Consider the following 13669-nt stretch of genomic DNA (forward strand, 5'->3'; position numbering starts at 1 on the left):
TCTTGCTTATTAACAAGTCATTTTGAACTTCATATAATCTCTCTGTATGGACATCAAAGTATTCTGGAAGTAGCAATTAAGGATCACATGCTCTAACCAGGTCTAGTGGTGTTCATTTGCCCCACTTATCTCTGGCCATATTCTAGCTTTTTTTCGTAAAGCTTCTTGCACAGATGATGTGCATTTTGTCCTTTCCAAGTTCTCCAAGCCCCAACCCAGGAACTGCTTCTCCTGCTTTTGGATGCTGCAGTGGGAGGCAAACCAGTATTGGGCTGGTCCCAAAAGGAAGCACTGAAATGAGATTTATGGCCTGAGCAGCCCTGGCATGACATTCTTGTGTATCCCCTCTCTCATGTATGGGTTATGGAAATATTCAAAATGCCTTCATCTCACAAACGTGCTTTTGTTAAGAACTGCATGCTTGCAAGATTTTCTGTGAGAAGGTAAGCAGTCTTGCTTTGTCATCGTAGCCCTCATTCAAATGTCTGTCTGATACAACCAGTACAAAAAAAGGTCGTAGTATCTATGCAGAATACATTCTAACTGTGTTCTGGGCTGCGTCAAAAGAAGTGTGACCAGCAGATCGAGGAGTGCCCCTCTACTCCACTCTCATGAGAACCCACCTGAAATACTGTGTTCAGGCCTGGGGACCCCCACATAAGGAAAAATGGACCTGTGGAGGAACGCCATGAAGATGACGAGAAGGAGGAGTCAGTTCTCCTAAGAGGAAAGGCTGAGAGTTGGGGTTGTTCAGCCTGGAGAAGAGAAGGCTCCAGGGAGACTTTATAGCAGCCTTCTGGTACTTAGAGGGGACCTGCATGAAGGCTGGAGAGGAGCTTTTTACAAGGGCATGCAGTGATGGGACAAGCGGGAAGGGCTTTAAACTGAGAGTAGGTTTAGATATTAGGAAGATATTCTTCACTATGAATGTTGTGAGATATTTAAATAGATTGCCCAGAGAAATTACGAATGCCCCATCCCTGAAGTGTCCAAGGCCAGGTTAATGGGGCTCTGAGCAACCTGTTCTAGAGGAAAGTGTCCCCTCCCATGTTAGGAGTGTTGGAACTAGATGATCTTTAAAGTCCCTTCTAAGCCAAAGCACTCTATGATAAAATTCTAACTAGAAATCTGCCTCTGATTTAGTGAAACTATTTGTTTCCCATGATAGTAAATCTTTAGACCAACAAAATAATTGATAAGATCATATTGAATGTTTTCTGTTACTGACTGAAGTTCACTTCTTAAGTGAACAAGTGATATTTCAAGGACTATTATCAGCCTTGTGGCTATAAAAAGGCAACACCTTTATCAGTCATTATTTTACTGCCTTTTAGTTGCTACTGTTTAGAAGAAAGTTCAATTCTCTGTGCAAAGCTACCAGAATTACGTCCCTTTATGACTAGAAACTTGTATTTGTGTCCCTTGTGAGTAAAAGTCTCTGAGATTTATGAGAAGTGGCAGGCTGCACTGCACTGCATTTCATCACTGCTCAGTAGGGACAAATCCTCAGCAGAGAAGCACAGCCAGGAAGGCTCTTGCTGCCTGCACTCTGCATCTCAGGGCAGGAGTTTGAGCAACAGGTTTCCTGCACACTGCTCAAGTGGGAGAACTGAGATTTTGTGCCAAAGCACAGCCATCAACTCCTCACAAGTTGCATCAACTGCCTAGCGGGATTAATGTTCTAGTCCTTAAGTCCCTCAGGCAAATGATATGTGGCCCAGTAAACCATAGTGGTTTGTTACATAATGCATACTTTCAGACTTTAAGTACATAGTTAGGTTTTGGCAAGGAGGATTGATAAAATGCTTGATTACTATATATATCAGAGTAATGAAAACAAAATAATCCAATTTCCATCACTTCCTACTTCCATCATAGGCCTTTCCAAAATTCAGATACATGATTGAACCTGGGGAAAGGGGCAGCTACATTTTCTTATAATGGCAGCTCTTTGGGAAGTGCCAGTCCTAGACAGTCTGGAGCAGACTAGAGGCAGCAAAGAAATCAAGGAATCCTCTGAAAAAGATACATGAACAATATTCCTAATATAAAGCTGTCTGCATTTACCAAACCATAATAGTACTGTGTAGCTTACCTGTGCTGCTTACCTAAGTTGTTAGAGATCAATGATAGAAGGAAACAAACTAAAGACTGATCAGAGTAAGATAAGTAAACCTGAGAATTTCAGCCTTGGTTTACTTTGTTTGTTTTGGGAGGATACTATTTTAAAAATGCCTGTATATTAACATATGTGGAGGCACACATACTCTTCCCTTTTCAAAGTTTTTAGATAACAAGCTCAATGCCATCAAGATCCTTAGTCAAAGAATGTTGTTTTGTGATCCTAGATCAGCAAACCCTTGTGGTTTACAGCAGATCAGCTTCTCATCCTCTGAAGAATTGCTATGGTGAATGGAAGCAACTCCAGCATCAAACTAGGTATGGAGGTAGGCCTGAACTCTTCCCTAATATGCTATCCCATGGGCTCTGTCTTTTCTGAGAGGCACAGTGTGAATCTCTGAGAAAAAGGATTTTATTTGTGGCTTATTTCTGCCTTCTTCTGGATCTGAATTCAAAGAGAGCAGAGCTGGGGAGTCTCCAATTAATTGTGCCACTGTTCTGGGAACCCCACAATTATTAACATATAAAAAGAACAATTCTTTTGAGCTATGTGTCTGTTGGTTACATTTGATTGGAAGACCAGGTCAGTGTGCTAAAACGATTTAAATTTCAATGTTATAGTATTATTTCATGTTTTAAAATGCCTATAGTGCCTACAAGGCAATTTTTTTTGATGGAAAGCTATTTTACAACATAGTCTATGTTTTATGGTCCTTCTATTTTTAACTGCTTAAAAGTCATTCTAAATCATAAAAGAGTAATTGAAGATATTAGTGTACATATCTGAGATCTAGATAAGGAAACCTATGTTCAAGTGCAATACATTGCATTTAATTGAGGGCTCTTGATGTAAAGACCCCTGGATTCATGACTCCTGACAACAGCAAACTTTCTGCACAATAGGTTTTCTACATGCTTTGAAGGCCTGCTTCTGTTAACAGGTAACTTCACGTTGCTCCTAGAGGCAGACCAACACATGCATGGAGGTTGGTAGATTTGATCTGAAACAGCACAGCTGGCGCTACTCCACTGCCTTGAGAGGAGCTAATTTGGTTTACATGTGGTGAGATGCTGGCTCTGAGCATCCAGCGTGGTTCATGCCATTAGTCTAAGATGAAAGTGTAGATTTTGCTGGCTTACAAGAGTAGGAAGGTTATATGTCCTAGAGGGTGTGTCTGATCAGTTATGTTTCATAGATGTTGTGTGCTGTTTTTGAAAAGAGATAAATGCTTTGCTAGTAACAAACCTGTCTCACCCCATCTAATCACCTGGAGTAAAAGCTGTTGAAAACAAATTTGTACATTCTGGTGTGTCAGAGTATAAACATCAAACCTTAACCTTTCCTGGGAATACAGCAGTCTTATCATCACTTATTCTTGTTGCTTCTCTTACTGATTGTGTCCCAATATCAGTAAATAAATATCTTCCCAACCATATGCTGATTTACAGGTAAATGAGTCAGATTTTGCATGGCCTCATTCCCTGCCCTTCTGCCCTTAATAGAAGCAATATAGCACTCTGCAAATAGATCCACTGACTTCATACCACCATTATGGATGTGCCAGGTCAGCACTGGATACCAAGGTAACTCACACGTTGCTGTACGAAAGGCAGCATGTGAATTACCTGTAAATTTATTTTATCTAAGCTGCAATTAACACAAATCAGCTGGTTTTGTTTTAGGTTATAGGAACATAATGGATATTCACTGTTCTGGGGAGTGTAAATTCTGGACTTTGGCCTTTCTGCTGTTGCCTGGAGCTGAGTGGTGACATGAGTGATGGATCTGTTTCTGTGTTGTCAGAGTGGTCACATAATACAGGCCATGAAGCATGTCCTACAAGATGCTAGCTGTACCCCTGTTCTGTGGGTTTTACTCCTTTCACTGCTTCTAAAGAAACACAAAGGCTCTGAAGTACCTGTTCTCTGGCCACCTGTCTTCCTTGGTGCTGGGCTCTCAGAGCTGCCCTTCTGGAGTCCACCGTTTCTCCTTTTATTGAGCTGACAGAATTACATGAAGAGTAGGGTTGATGCATGGGTGCAGTGGATGAGCTATGCCTCTTTGGAAAACTGGGCTAGTACATTCACACTCTGAGAGGCTCTGACTTGCTCATGCTCTCTTTCCCTCTCACACACATCCAGTACTGACTGTCAGAAATTCCTGTATGCTGTTCAGTATCTCTGGCTTCATCTTTTTTCTTGTAGAGTTGCTGATTTTATTTCCAGTGAGCTGCAACCATTAGATCAGAGCACAAGCTGTTGGGTCTATATGCACTAGAGATGCTGAACAGTCATAAAACAGAATATTTACATTTCCATTCCAGTAAATACCACATACCTAATCCACCCATGTTGATGCAACACATACTGCATGTGCAACTAGTACAGTACTGCAGAAATATTTGTCTCTCCTCATATTATGTTGCACAGGCAGCTTTCCTTCTGGCATGATCTCATGTTTTGTGCCTTGGAAAAAAAGCATGTATAGAGCAGGACAGCTGACTGGGAGCCCAGAGAACACTTCAAATTTGACTAAGCTAGCTCTGAAGGATGAACAGTGAAAGCTGGCAGTTAAATTTTGATAGCTGGCATAGCACACACTAAAAGATGAGGTAATACACAAAGTACAGGGCAGATTTTCCTATACAATTAATTTAATTCCATTAACTGTTTTAATGGTTGAATTATCAGAGGTAAGTATATTTGCTAAAACAACCTAGGTAAATCTAATTGATTACCCTTGTTGGCTTCTGCAATTTTATTTTTTAATATTGTCATTTCTGATACAGATTTCAGTATCAGAAGGAATATAGGAAAGAAGCAACCATTTGACTGAGTTTTACATCAGATGTACAGCAAACAGAAAACTTAAGAACCACAGTGGTGACTTAAGAGACTAAGGAAACACTTTTTATATAAAAAATTCCTTCTGTGATGTAAATTCCTATATTCCAGTTATTTATCATCCTTGTTATTGTGTGATATATGAATGGTATGGTGAAGGCTTATAAGGAGTGTTTCCTGGATTTTTACACTCAATTATATCATGTATATATACACATTTGCCCAAAACATCAATTATATTATGTTAAGTAAACTCCATATTTTGGGAGAGAGAATTTAACTTGAGCAAAGCATAAAAGTCACAATTTTTGTAACTTAGAAAATGCCTATTTCATGAAACTCTGTTGCTAGGACCCAAAAGAGAAGTGTAAATTATCTTATGGCAAGCTGGTTGCAAAAGCACTCAGCAGTCTATATTCCTCCCAAAAGAAGAAAAAATACAGGACACTTAGAGTAAAGTAACAGGAATAAATAATCAAATTTTGAAACATATCTTACAGGCTGAAAATTTTAACCTCTATTCAGTGAAAAGAAAATAGCCAGTGTTTATCATCAGTCTATGTTAATTTTCTGTCTGCATCAATATCCCTCCTTTCAATGACTGTCAACCTGTGTTTCAACCAGGCAGCTTCCTTCAAAATGAAGGAAGTAAAGAACATGGATGGTATACTCCCTAAGAGGAAACTGGTATCTTGAACAGTCAGGAATGATTTTGAAGTGGCAGGAGTCTGTAGAGCATGTATAAAACACAATTCACTTGAGTGGCTTTTAGAAAAGTTACTAAATATCTGAGATTAAAACAATAGTGAAAAATGGGGGAGTGGGAGCTGTTATTCTTACGAGAAAATGGCTAATGTTACATCTGTCTGTAGTCAAGGCAAGAAGGAAGACCAGAGAAGAGGAACTGTAGACAAGGAAGGCTCACTTCAGCCATGGAAAGATCAGGGAGCATGAATCTTGGGGATCATTTCCAATTATGTAAAGACAGAAAGATAAACCAAGGGTAAATCTTTGAAAAACCTGACTGCAGTCTGTGAGGAAATGAATGTGTACACTAATGGGAGAAGGGGACTAGGTGGAATGTATATTGACTTCACTAAAGATTTTGTCATGTCAGAAGCAAATGAGAAAACTGAACCTCTCTGAGCTGGCAGATGATATAACATGCAGTGATGACCACAAACTGAAGATTCAGACTGGACATCACAAGAAATGTTTCCAGTAGGAGGGCAGTGCAGCACTGGAAGATGTTGGGCAGGGGAGTCTCAGTCCTCGGATGCTTACAGGACTTGACCAAAGTCACAGCTGACCTATCAACCAGCACTGGTGACAGTCCTGCTTCCAGAAAGAGGCTGGAATTGATGACCTTCACAGACCTCTTTTGACCAATGTTTCTGTGACTGTGTGCTTGCCAGTGATCTTCAAGCACCACTGCAGTAAAGCCAGCAGTGAGCTGCTCTGAGCATGGCACCTTTATTACTTCATGTGGCTTAGGGCAGACTCACATCAGGACCCTCCTTCAGACTTAGGCCTTTGCTATTGCAATTGTGATATTCCTAGCTCAACTTCAACAGCCCTTTGTGTGGGAGTAAGGACTGCTGAAGTTCCCTGTATTGGACTGCAATGGGAATCAACATGCCAGGTAAGCCAAGAAAGGAGCTTAAGACTCCCTCTTCCCTGTAACCATTTATTATCTGCATCATCAAAGAGAGAGTGGGTTTCCTCAAGCCATCTGCATCATGGAGTCACTGCCATCTCCCCTTGCGCAGGCTTGCAGGAAAGGGCAAGGCTGGGTGGGGCACTGATCCCTGCCCAGCTCCTTCCACCCCTGTCCCTGTGCCTGCCCCAGCACACACAGCCCTGCAGCTACAAGGGGACTGGGACACTGAGTGACCCTCAGCACCCAGATGTGCTTCCCAGGTTGTTTGGCCAACATCATTCCTCTTGCTCGGGGAAAGCTGTGAAGCAACAGTGCAGCAAACAGGAAATGATGCACCAGTTTTCTGTACACATCTCAAGCAATATTTGTGCTACAGCAAATACACCATTTAATTTTGCCCTACAAAGTGATTATAAAATTAACAATGAAGAAACACCATTTTTTGCTTTTAACTTCAAAGCTCTACAAATGTCCATTTTAGACTGCCCAGATATTGCCTGCATTGAGTTGTTTACTGCAACACAGTGTCTTATTCTTCACTGACTAACTTTCCTTACAAAGACTGCCAAACACAAATTAGGTCAACCTAAGCAGCAGTATGAAATGCAATTAGCCAAAAACTTCTCTTAATTAGTGCTGTTATTCAGGGTGGGGAGAGCTTAGCTCACAGTGAATTGGGGTAGGGCACTTTGGTAGAGAGAGACTCTTTCTAAAGAAAGGTGGATCTAACGCTGGATTCCTGCCCAATATATTTTGAAATTTTGATTGTAATGTTTTATGACCAGAGTGAGGATTGTAATTTGTGCCTGTAGGGTGCTCTGCACAGCACTACTAGACTGCAATAAAACAACAAATAACAAGCTAATAATTCTTAGGGACAACACCCTCTTGCAACTAGAATCAGCAATTCTAGGTCTTCAGGCACTCTGTGTCAGAGTCACAGTTGCCTCCTGTCTGAAGCACCAAAAGTGCATTGCTGCCTCTGCACAGTAGCTCCTGTTGGACTGCGTGACCAGGACCTGGCATCCTTCACACTGTGGCTCAATCCCTGGGGTCAGTGCAGGAGCCCCCTTCACAGGGGATACAGAAGACAGATATGTGGCTTCCAGAGTCCCCACAGTGCTGTCTTTGATATTATGGGCATCTAAACTCTCAGACAGGCCTGGGACTAAAGGGGCGAGATTAAGGTAATTTGATACCTCTGAAGATACTCAATTCAGGAGAACCTTGTGCTAGTCTTCACCCAAGCAGGATTTGGATTGAGATTTCTACTTTCTGTCCTTGAGCAACTTTGACATGCTCTCACCTCTCCCCTGCAGTCAGTATAAGGCACTGACCAATTTTGCTTAAATAAAAGGAAAAACACTAGCCAAGGCTTTAATTTCTGCTGCTTGCTCAGTTTTTACCCTTACAATCCATCTCCCATCTGGAGTGAATAAAATGATTTGCATTTTTCCATGTACAAATTCTGTGTGTACTAATGCAGGACAAGTTACTGATTAATAATTCTGATTAATATATAATACACTGATGAGACTCTTCTGGAGTAAAAGGCTAAATATAGTATTAGTGAGCATAGATTATAATAAAAAGCATAAAAGTGCCAATGTGGAAAAAATATGCTTGGGAACAACCAACAAAGCTCCAAAAATTAATTATTTTTGCACTGGCTTTGCATGAACCAACTAATTTCTGAAAGCAGTCTAGGTATGTTCAGGCAGTATTGCACTCAAGCTAATAAAGCTTTGGGAGAGGCATGATAGTAGGATAATGTATGCAAATTAAAATCCCACTGGGTGAATTCATTATAGTGCACAGCAGAACACCACATCTGCACGGAAGTAAAGTCCTTCCCTAAATTTTAAAATATGTTCTAAGAGTGGCATAAACTTTGTGCTGATCAACCACACAGAGGTTTTTGTGTACTATTATCATCATGAGAGTTGCATTTTAGCAGGAAAATTCACATTGCTTTGAGGATAAAACACCCATCTTCCACTGAAATTTCAACGTCTGGACAGCACAGCAAGTCTCAGGGTTTGCTGTGGTTCTTATCTCAGCCTGACTTACTGAGAAAAAGTGCTATCATATATCCTAGGAGTTGGACTGTATTCATGATCATATTCTTTTAAAAGTTGAGAAAGTGCTTATTTTAATATATAGTATGGAAGAGCAAAGCAAATCTGGTTATAAAATGGTAACATCAATGAAGGAATAAAAATGTTATTCAAGTTCATTACCTTGATAATAACTTATTTAGACTTATTTTAGTTTTGTATAAGGCCTGCAGCCATGGTCACTAGAAGCTTGTCACAAAATGTAAAGTTGTGTGCACATTTTAAAACTATGATCGTTTTAATTTATCAGTGACTACTGTGCATCCAGCTAGCAAGAATTAATGTGGGCAACTTAGAATTAAATATATAAATTCATATTTAAATAAGCAGATTTAAAGGCCCTGATCTTGAGATGAAGAAACCTACTTCTGAAACAACTGATGTGGAATGGGTCCCTCAAAATCTCTCCCAGATGCCTCTTCAGGCAGGAAACAGTTGCCTCCTGGATTTTCAGCATTCATTCATAGGTGAAAAAGGAGGATCAGAAAAGGAATGGGATCCTACTGTGTGGTCTAGCCTGAAGCATCTTTGCCCTGGTAATGAGTTCAGTCCTGTTTATGGAAATTGAAAGACTTTCAGTGACTTGAATAGTGATTAAACTGAGACGTCAGGAAAAAATGGTGAAACTATATTCTGAGAATTTAAAAAGTATAGTTAAAGGAGCTATTAAGAGAAACACACCAAAAAAGCCAATGTTAATAACTAATTTTCAGTGACTTCACCATAACCTACATTCTAATAGTCTGGAAACCTGTAAAAATGTTGATTAATTCTGCAAGATGTAGTGGACATTGTATTTTTAGTTTAGTGAAAAATATTTTATGGAAAATACTACATAGTTGTTCAAAAATAGGCTCTTCTGTGAATACTTACATTAAAAATGCATCCTTACTTCTGATTTTAACATTTTTTCATTCTATTGTTAAGGCATAAATGCATCCAAATAGATGTAAATTGATATTTCTTCTGCAGTTTTATTCCTGACTTTAGTAACTTATGTAGATATGGTACTTAGGAACATGGTTTAATGGTGAAATTGGCAGTGCTGGGTTAACGGTTGGATTTGATGGTCTTTAGGGTCTTTTCCAACCTAAATGATTCCATGACTCTACCTTTTCCATTACAGAAATGCCCACTAAAACAGACCTGCCATCTAACTCCGATCACAAGTGAATGTTTCACACAGAAACAAACCCATTTCTACTTTGATCATTGGCTGTGAAGCATTTTTGTGCTTACAGTATATACATTTTCCACTTTATGTAAATTTTCTTATTATTTGAATTGTCTCTGGTAATGCTGTTAAAGCAAAGTATATCATATGCTTAGAAACAGAGTGCTTATGTTGACAGCCTCGCTATATGAGTTTAAAAATCAATCCTTCCTCAAACCGAGGATTAGTCAGCTACACAATAATGATCAGTTTTGTAATATGTGAAATATGTGTCAAACCTAATAACTAAAGCCTGCCTAAACTAAAGAACATGTTCAAAAAGATTAGTGGATTATTGAAGGCTCATGCAGTCTGATGCCCCTTTTCATGCTTCTTTGACAGCTTTTAGCATGTCTCAGCTGCTGCGAGTCAACACGTGCTCTTTAAGCATGGAAAATAATGCAGGAGTTCAGGAGATGTGTTGATGCTTTGAATGAGATGGCTATTTGGTGAGCTGGAGACATAAAAGGCTTTTCTTTTTCATCAGAAGGATTTTCTACAAAGCCTGGGACAGATCCTGTGCTTCAGTTAATACATACCTGGTTAACACATACCATCCCCCTAGACTTACTGACCGCAGCAGGCTTAACCAGCAGACGATGATGCACTCTCACAGTTTTTTGTCAGTCACTGTACACACTGGTCTTCATTCAGACTTGCCTTAGAAGCTGCTGCCAGAGGGACAAGATGCTCCCCAGGACTGGCAGCTCACAGCAGCACAGATAGTACTGCTCAGGGTGCATGCCCTCGGCCAGGAAAAGAGAAGGGTTTGCAGTGTTATGCTGGCAAACACATGGATCAAATGATCTCTTGTGACTACAAAATAAATCAAATTTTGTATTTTGTTCTGAAGACCGGTGGAATTACAGTACTCCTGCTTTATGATATGGATAGTGCTACTGGCACTGCATCTTCAATAGCCTTATTTGATATACTTGGAGAAGTGGATCAATAAGCTTCTAAGTGATGGCAACTGTCTGCTTGGTGTGATATCATCACCTACAGAACACTCAGATGCTGAGGTAGTGATAATTTTGACAAGAGGCTTTAAAAGTTTGAGTAAAAATGGTATAGTCTGCCCTGTATGATTCACCTGCCTAACCAAATTCAGGAATTCTGCATGGGAATACTGTGACTATTCAAAAATTATTGCCATTAAATACGAATTCTTCTTTGAAACAGGTTTCTGAGGACTAGTGGTACATGCTTTGCAGGAGTCAATTTTTCCTTAGCGATGAAGAAATTCTCAGCTTTCTCATTGGCAATGCACATCTTTACCTACAAATTTGATTTAATGAAAAGTCTGCCTAGTTTAAACTTTTCATGAAGCATCCAAAATAGTTTCTCAGCTGTAATTTTCCCTCTTACTCTAGAATTGCAAGTCAAACACCCTAAAACGCTAATGCTTACAAAGCTTCTATAGCTGTTTCAAGAAAAATTCAGATATGCTTATCTTGAACTACAGACACACAAAACTTCTGTTAATGCTGCAGAGAGTTTCGCAGTTCAAGGGACAACTCTGGTATCATACACTAATGTTATATTGCTCAAAAACAATGTATTGTCTTATTAAGTGCAAAGGCAATACTTCCTCAGCAGAAGCGACTGCAAAGGTTTGCCAAGAAGGTTCAAACTTGTCTGTAACAGTGCAGTAAGTTCTCACTGTTCATGGCATTTCTGTGAAACTGCACAGGGCATATATCTAACTTGTGAACATTTCAATGCGTAAAACAAACCTCTGTCATCTCATGTGTGGTATTTCTAATGGACAAAATGTACCTGAGACAGGTGTAATACCCCAGAGACAGATTTGGATGTGTTTTCCTAGTCACATTTTGCTGTCTTTCCGTATTCTGTGTACTTTTGTAGGTACCTAACATGAAGGAAAGTTGTCATTAATTTGTCTTGAAACTTCAGGGTCTGAATGTGTTGCACAGAACCTGCAGAATGCTTGCAGAATGCCTTTGCAGTTAATCTAAATCTAAACCCACTAGTGTGGCAAGTTCAGTTTCAGCTACTGTCCTGCAAAGCACTATTGCATCAGGTGATTGTGAGACTATTTTGCTTTATTTCTGCTCATGAGCAATTTGTCAAACATGAGATTTATTTAAACATTGCTTAAAGTTTAAGTATTGCTTTCCACATTATTATTTGAGAAGTTTGGAAGAGAAAGATAGCCAATTCTGCCAATACAAGAATGGACAGGTTGTAAGACAGTCTACTCTGATGCTATCAAGTTCCTGCAAATCAATGAATGATTGCCAGCTTTCATGCTTTCTATATACTGCTTTGAAAAATTGACTTCTGAAAATCTGTTTTTCTTAGGTTGCCGCAATATTTTTGAATCTTGACTTCAACATCAATTTTAAAATTTTGTCCATCTGTCTCTCATGGATGACTGAGGCTGTTGGCAGATTTCTCCTTTTTGACTATTGCTGCAGGACACTGGAGTCTGCAACAGGTAGTGTTGCACAGTCTTTCAGTTGTGCAGTGAATGAAAGAATACTTTTCTGATACACCTATGCAGTTTACACAGTTCAAAACAATGAGGCATTCACAGTTGTTCTGCTTTCATCTTCCTGCTCCAAAGTTCAATAAGTAGAAACAATGCCATTGAGTTCTAATGCCAAATACTCTAATTATAGTGGTCAGCTAATTACTGATTAGATAGGAAAGTAATCCTTCATAGACACGTGAAGGTGATTATCTCTTATCACATCCCAGGCAGATGCTGTTCAGTGTAAGTGCATGCTCTGTTGTCACTGCCTTTAGTTCTCCTCTTCTTTACAAACCAGTCACTTTGAGCACTGAGAAGGACAAGACATCATTAATTATGATGAAATGTTGGCCTTTCCTGTTTTGAAATGTCTGAGAAAAATGCATGAGGATGGGCACTAGCTTGATCCTGGGAACATGGAGACTCTTCTTTTCCAGTGAGCATCTTCAAGCACTGTTGAAGTGGCCACCACTTCCCCTGGACTGTAACTGTGGTCTCATGGACCCTGGTGAAGGATCAGCCCCAGGTTTTGGTGAGCTACGTGCTCACCAGACAGCATACACTCTTGTGGGGAACAGAGGAAACTTTGCTGTAACTGGAAGGACATATAAAGCAAAAGATAGTCAGTCACCTCCTCCTGGCATGGCATCTCATGAACTCAGTGCTCAGGTCCTGCAGATTTCCCATGGATGATGGAAAGCAGGCTTTCTGCTGCAGCAGATGTTGTCCAAGCTGCCTGCTTAGGGAGGTGGCTGCTTCAGCACAATCCCTGCAGGTGCATTGTGTGTGTTTATGCCCAGGCAGCCAGGATCAGAGAAGTGGTGGGAACAAGGGCATCATTCCCAGATGAAAACTGGTCTGTGACTCCAAATGGAAAACACTCAGTCCCTATCTGAAAGCCATGGACTTTACACTTTTTTGTATACCTTTTCTCTACGTGTGTGCATGTGTGTATGTGTATGTGTGAAATATCTACAACTTTTTCTGTTAAAAGTTTGATTTGTTGAAATACAATTTTCCATCTGAAGTAATAAATTATGGATATGTCCTTACCAGTCTTCTTTAAAACTGCATAAAGCCAAATAAAACATTCCTTGTGGTATTAGTAGGCTAATGCAATATATTATAAAGGTCATATTTATAAAAGGATGTTCTATACTGCATAGCCTTGGTGCTGGGAATTAGCCCAACCCAACTCTTGCTACACTAATCTTTCC

At 39.9% G+C, this 13669-nt stretch overlaps 1 long non-coding RNA gene across 2 annotated transcripts; it reads right to left on the reverse strand.

Moving 5' to 3' along the window:
* Positions 1 to 6989: 6989 nt before the first annotated feature.
* On the reverse strand, positions 6990 to 10701 carry LOC146438458 (uncharacterized). Of its 2 annotated transcripts, none has more exons than XR_014851778.1 (2): positions 10510 to 10701; positions 6990 to 9293 (listed from the first exon to the last, which is right to left on the reverse strand). It is a non-coding gene; the product is annotated as an uncharacterized LOC146438458 (long non-coding RNA). The 2 variants fall into 2 exon arrangements; XR_014851777.1 differs by having other exon boundaries at positions 10495 to 10701.
* Positions 10702 to 13669: the final 2968 nt, after the last annotated feature.

This window comes from Lichenostomus cassidix, chromosome 4 (assembly GCF_008360975.1).
Source record: "Lichenostomus cassidix isolate B80296 chromosome 4, HeHo_3.0, whole genome shotgun sequence".
NCBI lineage: Eukaryota > Metazoa > Chordata > Aves > Passeriformes > Meliphagidae > Lichenostomus > Lichenostomus cassidix.